Below are 9,565 nucleotides of genomic sequence, written 5' to 3'. Positions count from 1 at the left end.
ATTGGTAAGAATATATTTCTATATTTACATGCAATTTAAAATAAGCATTAAGAAAGAGGTGATGGGAGCCAGCATTGTGGCAGAATGGGTAAAGTTACCACCTGGGACACTGGCATCTCATATGGGTACCAGTTTAGGTCCTGGCTGCTCCACTTACAATCCAGCTCCCTGCTAATGGCCTGGGAAAAGCAGTGGAAGATGCCCAAGTGTCCGGTCCCTGCCACCCACGTGGGAGACGTGGATGAAGCTCCTGGCTCCTGGCTCCAGGCTTTGGCCTGGCCCAGCCCCAGGCATTACTAGATAAATCTTTTAAAAACAGAAGAGGGAATATCTAATGTCTATACTCTGAATGCTGCATAGCATGGTGCCTGACACATAAATGGTGCTCTGAAAATGGTCACTGAAGGAGAGAAGGGATGGATGCACAGTTCCACAAAGCAGAGTAGCGAGAAAAGAAACAACCATGCTCAACAGTTGATTACTGCCTTTACTCAACAGCGTTTTTAAAGTTCATGTTGGGCTTCTCACTACTGATATTTTGGACTTCACTTTGGGAGACCTTCCTGTGCATGTTAGGGTGTTAAAGCTGCAGGCCTGGCCTCTAGCTGGCCAGTAACACCTCCATTACTGTGAAAATCAAAAACTTCCCCCAGGGAACATGATTTGGCCTAGCAGCCAAGAGAAAGGTTACTTCCAGGGGGCTCTAATTCCACCACAGGCTACAACTTGGATCCTGGGGCATCACCACCCAAATTCTTTTGATGTCAAGACCCCAAACCCACATCACAAGCTCCTATCCTTCATATTCTCCCACCCGAACCTGGATATCCAGCTAGCTGATGGCTCTTGGCCCTGAGTGGTGTGCACCTGACTGCCACCATGGGCTTCTAAGCACTCTTTGGCTAAGTTGAGAAAACACCAGGACCACCTCATCCCAAGCTGTCATTCAGCTGACATTCAGAATCCGCTCCCTGCACTCTGGATGACTTCCTGTTATACTAAATCTGCAGCTACTTCTTGAAACGTCTCTCCTTTCCTCAAGGAGTCAACAACACCTCAGCCACCTGCCCTTCTTCTCCAAATAGTTCCTCCGAGATAATCTCTATTCAATGTCCTTTCCTAAGACATCTTAGGTTCTTAATAAATATTTGTCAAATTTAGGAAGGAAAAAAACAGCATAGCTTATGACGAGGGAAAAAACAGCTCTACATTTCATTCTTATTCAAGAATTTTTTTTCTTCAATTTTAAATAACCTTAAGGAAAGTCAACACCATCCTCTCTAGTTGCTCAAGGCTACCAGCACTGTTGCTGCAAAGAGATCCCCGGGATGACCATTAAAGTGTATTGAGATTTTAGAAGAAGGCATAAAACTGCAATGCTAATTGAACAAATGAACTGCAATGCTGACAACAAACGTGAGCCATTCTTAACTCCACAAGTCAATGAGATGCAGAAAAGGAAGGCAGCCACATGAAAGAGCACCAGGGCAACTGCACAGGCTAAGGACCTGCCCCGGCATGCAGCAGAGGCTCACCAACATCTCCTGAGGGTCTGAACTGCTCTGCAGCAGAAGAAGCGGACCTTAAATAACTTAACCAGTAAAGGCAGCTGTACAATAGCTTCAGAATCACATGCTCCCTTTCCACCTAACCCTAGTGCCTTCCCTGGGTTCCAGTTTCTCGTCAGAAGAGAGAGGTAGGAGCCGGCGCTGTGGTGTAGTGGGTGATGCCATCACCTGCAGTGCCAGCATCCCATATGGACACCAGTTCCAGTCCTGGCTGTTCCACTTCCCATCCAACTCTCTGCTGTGGGCTGGGAAACAGTAGAAGATGGCTCAAGTCCTTGGGCCCCTGCATCCGCATGGGAGACCAGGAGGAGGCTCCTGGCTCCTGGCTCTGGATCGACGCAGCTCCGGCTGTTGCAGCCATTTGGGGAGTGAACCAGCAGATGACCTCTCCCACTCTCTCTGCCTCAGCCTCTCTATAATGCTGCTTTGCAAATAAATGAATAAATCTAAAAGAAAGAAAGGAAAGGAAGAAAGAAAAGAGAAGCAGTACTACATTTCACTTCAAGACTAAGTCCCTGCTGAACCCAAGCACAGCAATTTCCACCAGCTTTTGTCTCACAGGGTAATTATGGAATAAGCAGCTTGGCAAAAGCTCTCGCAAAACAGAGCCAATCATTTCTCAAAATGTGTTCTAAAGTTTTTTCTTGATCTTTAGCTTATGGTAGCTTAGACAAGTATCTTAAAAGCATTTTTAGTCAGCCATTTTTGGTAAATTGTGAGCAAGATTATTTTAGCCAAAAAAGTATATTTCAATCCCTCTCTCCAAACTCAGAACAAGCATCTGACCAGGTTTATTTAGTTCAAGCTTTCCAGAGTAACATGTCTCTGGATGGTTTCTGAACATTAGGAGATCACAGCTGCAAAGAAAAAAGCTTTGTCCTTAAGCGGTATGAACAACCCAGCACGCTACTACACGGGAGGTGCAAGGGCTGGTGCTGGCCTGCACAGCGCCTTCCCCACCGCTCTATGGAAATAAAGCACTGAGCACACACAGCATTTTTTGAAAACCTCTGACAGACAAAACGTTGTTGAGAGCATTCCGTGCTATAAAGGGCTGGGTATGTGCCCGCATGGTAGAGAGTGTTTCACACAGAGGTCGGTGTTATGGTGTAGTGGTAAAAGCTGCTGCCTGTGATGCCAGCATCCTCTATGGGCATCAGCTGGAGTTCTGGCTGCTCCACTTCCAAATTATTTCCCATGTAATGCACCTGGGAAAAGCAGTGGATGATGGCCCAAGTACTTGGGCACCCACACACACGGTAGGAGACCTGGAAGAAGCTCCTGGCTCCTGGTTTTGACCTGGCCCAGCCCCAGCCAATGTAGCCATCTGGGGGAATGAACCAGCAGATGAAGATTTCTCTCTCTCTCTCTCTCTCTCTCTCTCTCTCTCTCTCTCTCTCTTCCTCTCTCTCTGTGTGTGTGTGTGTGTGTCTCTCTCTTTCTCTCTCCCCCACCTGGTCTCTCTGTAACTGACTTTCAAATAAATAAATAAATTTTTAAAAAAGGAAGGAAGGAAAGAAGGAAGGAAGGAAAGGAGTTTCACACAAATCCAAATACAATAAGAGAACATATGTCATAAGAGTTTCCATTCAGCCTCACACCAGGAGTGCAAATAGGGAGAGGGGCTCTTCTAGGATGAAGACAGCTGAGAAAAGGAAGAAAAGTGCCTCCAGTGGGGTGCACAGGTGCACACAAGCACAAACGAAACAGCCTCCCTAGTGCAGGAGTCCCTGTTGTCTCCTGCTTCCAGTGCAATGCCTCACCCCTCAGCAGGAGGATGCCCTTGGAGCAGTGGGGTAACCATTCACCATCACAGGGCAGTGTGGTGAACCATGGCACATGACTGCCAGGGCCTAGCTGCCTATGGGAACTATGCACCATGGGCACTCTGGGAAAATCCCCTGCCCTCACGCCTTCTACCCCAGCCACCCTGGTCCACTCACAGTTCCTATCCGGCTGTGCCCCATATACAGCGTTTTCATCTAAGCCCAGCTCGTGCCCTCATCCTCAACACAGCTCCTGCAGCATGTCTGCCTCGGGCCCTCCATCTATGCTGCCAAGAATCCCTCCATCCATCCACTGTAACCCACAGAAACACTGGGCTCACCCCATCAGGGTGTACCAGTGCCTCTGTTTACCATCAGGGTAGCTCCTGGAATGAAAGGTTGCTCCTCAGCCCATATGTTTATAAAATTCAGGGCAGGTCTCTGGCACAGCAGTTAAGTTGCTTGGGACACTGACATCCCATATCCATCCCATATCCTGGTTTGAGTCCAGACTATTCTGTTTCTGATTCAACTTCCTGCTAATGCCTGAGAGGCAGCAGATGATGGCTCAATCACCTGGGATCCTACCACCTACATGGATCCTACCTCCTACCTGGACTGAGTTCCAGGCTCCTGGTTTCCATCAGCCCAGCCTTAGCTGTTGTGTGTATTTGGGGCCTGAACTGGCAGGTGGAAGATCTCTGACTCTCTTTCTGTGTCTCTCTGCCTTTCAACTAAAAATGAAAAATTTAAACACAATCAAAATAAGAAATTCCAATGTGAAAAAAAAAACGAAGCAACCCCATAGGGGACCTTTCTTAAGAAATCCACAGAGGTTTATGGTAATGGCTCTGACTTTTGTTTCTTCTGAACCCACTTCAAGATCTGAACTTGACCCTTTAAAATTGTTTGTTCTGAATGATTCATCCTGTATACAAACTCAACATTCATCATTTCTAATATTACTTTCCATTTTAAACCCCTTCATCTATCCACTCCTTATCAGCATTTTCAGTTAGCAATAAATATAATTACATAGTTTATAAGTATATAAATACATACTATGTAGATATATAAATACATGAGTGATAAATAACTGCAAGCCCTAGAAACCCTCTCTACACTAATAAACAATGTGACAGACAACATTAAAATGATCATGCGCCACCACTAGCACTACATTTTGTCTCTGATAAGCAGAATTGGCACACCTTTGGTCCAACACATACCTTCATTCATTTCTATGAAAATAAGGAAGTTCAAGGATCATAAGCCCTGCAGTTATTCCTATGTAATTATTTTTACAACTTATTTTACTTATTGAAAAGGCAAACACACAAATCCCTCTATGGCTGGTTCACTACCCAGATGCCTTCAACAGGCATCTGGGTAGAACTCAGTCTAGCTCTCCCACATGGGTGGCAGGGACCCAACTACTTGAGGAAGCTGGAATCAGGAGCTGAACCAGGAATCAATCCCAGACACTCCAATATGGGATGCAAGCATCCCAAGCAGCATCTTAACCAGCATACCACACACCTACTCCCTTACATAGTTCTAATAATTTTATTTATAAAATAAACATGTAATGCAAAATCAAAAGGTATACAATCAAAATGAAGTCTACGCACCTATTCTTCCACCACTCAGTTCCCCTGGCCAGAGCAATCAGAGTTACTAGAGTTGGAGTTGTGCTTGACAGACAGCCTAGTATACAGACATATGCCCTTTTTTTCTTTAAGATTTGTTTATTTATTTGAAAGTCAGAGTTATAGAGAGAGAGGGACAGAGAGAGGTCTTCCATCAGCTGGTTCACTCCCCAAATGGTCACAACAGCCAGGGCTGGGCCAGGCCAAAGCCAGGAGCCCAGAGCTTCATCCAGTGTCTCCCACATGGGTTCAGGGGCCCAGCACTTGGGCCATCTTCCCCTGCTTTCCCAGGTGCATTAGCAGAGATGGAAGTGAAGCAGCCAAGAAGTGAATGGACACCCATATGGGATGCCAGGCATTGCAGGCGGTACCTTTACCTACTGTATGACACACTGGCCTCTCTCTTCATTACATAACTCGTAGCAAATCAAACACTTTTCTGCATACAGATTTTTATACTGACTACATTTGGAGAATACTCTGATCTGCTCATACAGACCAGAGCAGCCCCACTCCTCTTTAATGGCTACACGACACCTGTAAGATAAAGTCTGAGCCATGGAACTGCTGGGTCAAACAATATGTTCATTTCACATTTTAACAGATACTGCTAAACAGTATTTTTCACTTATACAAGCAATATGAGAACCTACTTTTCTATTTAAGGCTCTTACCAATAAACTACACTATTAAATTTTCATTCTTTTTTTAAGATTTATTTATTCATTTAAAAGGCAGAGTTTACAAAGAGAGGGAGAGACAAAGAGAGACATCTATCTGCTGGTTCATTCCCCAAATGGCTGCAATGGCTGGAGCTGGGCTGATCCGAAGCCAGGAGCTTCTTCTAGATCTCCCACATAGGTGTAGGCGCAGGGGCCCATGGACTTGGGCCACCTTCTACTGCTTTTCCAGGCCATAGCAGGCAGCTGGAGCAAAAGCAGAGCAGCCAGCAGCCAGGACTCAAACAAGCTCCCCACAGGGATGCCAGTGTCACAGGCAGCAGCTTTACCTGCTATGCCACAATGCCGCCCTAAATTGTCATTCTAATGTATAGTTTTCCCTCAAATCTTTCCCAAAAAGCCTCAAATTCCACAAGAACACTAGTCTAACTCTGTAACTCCAGGGTTCAGCAATCCTATGTATTCAAATGTTGTTAGAAGAATGAATGACCAAGCAAAAGGTAAGGTTTATTTTGACTATCATAAACAAATATTCCTAAAACATTGGCCATTTTTCCCCTTTCAGAAGGGGAGGAAGAAAGTGAAGATGAATGGATTGATTCTTCTATAAAATTATGTCTCCTATAGGTATTAAAAGAACAGAAAGGGCAGGTTGTGATGCAGCAGGCTAAGCCACCACTTCGCTCGTCCACATCTGATCAGAGCCACCAGCTCAAGACCCAGCGATTCCACTTCCTATCCAGCTCCCTCCAATGAACCTGGGAAATAGCACGTGAAGATTCAAGTACTTGAGTTCTCACCCCCAAGAGGGAAACCAAGATGGAATTCCAGGCTCTTGGCTTGAGCCTGGCCCAGCCCTAAGTTGCAGGCCTTGGGGGAATGAACCAGTGCATGGGTGATATCTGTATCTATTTCTATTTATCTCTCTCCCTCTCTTACTGTGCCTTTCAAATTAATAAATATTTATGTATTTAAAAAAGAAAGAAAAGAAAACATCATCTGTGTTCCTCAGGTCTGTACTTCTCATTCCCTACACTGATATTCATCCACTCCCACATGGCACTATTTCCCAAGGCCCATCTCTTCTAAGGTAAGAGCTACATCTCAAATGTGGGCTGCTTCCCTGGAGATGCTGACCAGATCTCCCCAACTGCCTTCAAAACACTCTGGGAGCCCTGAAGCACTGCAGAAACCTGCACCATTCCTGCTGTGAAGAACTCTAGCAGTACAGCTCATACACATGCACACACACACCAGCTACCAGCCCAGATCAGTGGCTCTTATCAGAAACACGAGTAACTTGAGCCACTGGCTAACCCATCTCTTGACTGCTAGGACATGCACTTTCTGCTATCGGGTTGCACAAATGCCTGGAAACCTTACACCAGCTGTGAAGGAGAAAGCAATAGGTGAAGCGGCATGGCATATGGTGCCCCTGCCCTTCCATTCACTGCTTGGGGAATGAGTGCTAAACTGTGCAACTCGGGCCTAGGCCACCCACTGGGAAGCCTGGAACCACAGTAACCGTGGAGTGAGATTACGATTAAGCGGAATTCAATGTTCATCGAGAGTGGGGAGCCGCCCCAAAGGCCTCATTCTCCCTCTTCAGACACCCAGCTGGAATGCTTCATCTGCCACAATGTCCTCCTGGAGACAAAGGTTGGCTACAGAAGCCAACTCTGAAAAGTATAACTTTAACAATCAGGCCCAAGCTTGAAATACTTAATTCCATGTCTGAACCAGAATCCACTACCATCCAGTGAGCAAAAGAAAAACAGTCCTTGTTTGTGGAGCCGTAGCACTTACTTCCCATCCAGGCTCAGTCACGGACATCATACCCCACAGAAGTAGAGCACTCACTCAATCCTGGGACCTCCCACTAGCAGAGCGGCAGAGTGCAACTCATCAGATGGCTGACCTGGGAACCCCTATCAGGAATTAAACCCTCCTTTCTCACAATTCAACACCAAACTTGGTTCACTGACAGCCTCCCAAGAGCAGTGAGATTCGATCAGGACAAGCCCGGGCACTTGGGATCTATCTGTCTGGCAGACAAGATGTCACACTGAATAAAATCATATTGCGGTTAGAATCCATGTGCACGCACTCCAGGCAGATCCTTAGCATCTTTGCTAAAGCAATGACAAATAAGATCTTGGACCCACAATGAGCCCTACTAGTGCAAAAAGACCAAAGCAGCCAACTGGATAACTATCTTTTACTCAGAGATCTTTAAAAAGTACCAGCAGCCAAGGATTTACAGGGTATTCACGTAAACAACACAGATGCAGATTCCATGATTCCATAAAAATGCAGACTCATGCCACATGAGTCCTGTACCAATCAGACATCATAACCACAGATTTTCAGACAAAATTATCTCAGTAGGACCAGAACAGCAACAGAGTCTGGACACCTGACTGAGCTGCTGCAGGTCTTGCTCAGGCCCCTGCACTTCTGCTGCACATGCTCAATGCTGCTTGGTCCCTGGCTTCTTGCTCCCACCTCTGATTATGTGATAAAAAGCTCACCAAGCACCTTAAGACTCATGAACATCTCTCGACCCTCACGGGCTGTGACTGAAACAGACTGGGAGAAGTGCTGGCAGAGGACACAGGGCTGCCTGGCCCCCACAGAAGCAGACCCATGGCCACTGGATGGGTGGGAAGGACAAGGGCACAGCTGTGCCTTCCCAGCTCCAGGACAGCCATGGGGCCTGGGGACTACGTAAACGCATTAGTCCAACGTGGGCGCACTCAACACCTGTGTATTGAACGCCTACTGAGCATCAGCCCTCCTGGAATCCGTTTCGATGACCCTGTGAGGTAGAATCTATCATTGCCCCATTTTAACAGAAGAGGAACATGAGGTTGGAAACTCATCCTTCCACGACATCTCCCCCAGCTACCAAACCCTTAACCACCGGGAAATGTGGTGTGTTCCTCAGATTCATGGCACCAGTTTAAGGACAGAAACAATCAAGAAAGAAAAGCAATGTAAGTGCCCCGAGGTGGAAGAGAACTTGGCACCATCACAGAACTGAGAGGCCAGTATGGATAGGGCAGAGGAGGAAACTGTGTAAGGTCAGAATTCAGATAGGTCCCATGAGGACACTCCTGGTGGTGCCTTGGGACTCATTCTGCCCCACCAGCCTCACTTCTCTGCTCACAAGGACTCACTTCCTGATTATGCAACACACGCACCATCATGCTGTGTCACCATGGGCAAGTCACTCAGCCTCTCTGAGCCCCAACTTCTGCATGTGAAAATGAGAATAATGTGTATGGAGCAAAAGCCTCCCTGTAAAAAAAGTGACTGCCTGTGACATTCACCAAGGTGGAACCCAGAGAGGTAGTCCTGCCCTTCATTTCCAAAATGAATTCCAAGACGACCATGTCATGGGGAGGTGGGAGGGTTCACAAAGACAAATAACAAATCAGAGGAAATGGTGGCTGTAACTCAGTGAAAGAAAGCAGTAAAGTAACACAGCGGTGAACAAAGCACTTCTGCCTCCGGGTGCTGTGCGGGTTGGCTGGGGACTCCTCACTCACCCAGCACAGCCATGACCCCCGTGGCTGGTTAGTTAGCAATCACTGTTTTCTATCTTTGGATGCCTGTGCGTGGTTCCAACTGTTCCCGCAGGGGCATGCCATCATGAGAAATGTCACCTCCCTGGGGCCTGTAAAGAACCCACTTTCCTAATCACCACAACCGCCACAAGATCAAGCGTGGCAGAGAAGCACCTGTGCCAGCAAGTACAGCCCAGGTGCCTATTGCAACTGCCTGTGTGCTGCACTGATTCACAGGGCACTCAGCCCGTATCTCTGCTACCTTTTGCTCAGAGAAGGAACTGCAGGAACTGTCAAGAGGCGCCACACTCCTGCCCTCAGAGTCCCATCTCC

This window comes from Lepus europaeus, unplaced genomic scaffold (assembly GCF_033115175.1).
Source record: "Lepus europaeus isolate LE1 unplaced genomic scaffold, mLepTim1.pri SCAFFOLD_74, whole genome shotgun sequence".
Classification (NCBI taxonomy): Eukaryota; Metazoa; Chordata; class Mammalia; order Lagomorpha; family Leporidae; genus Lepus; species Lepus europaeus.
Note: the sequence above shows the minus strand (reverse complement) of the source record.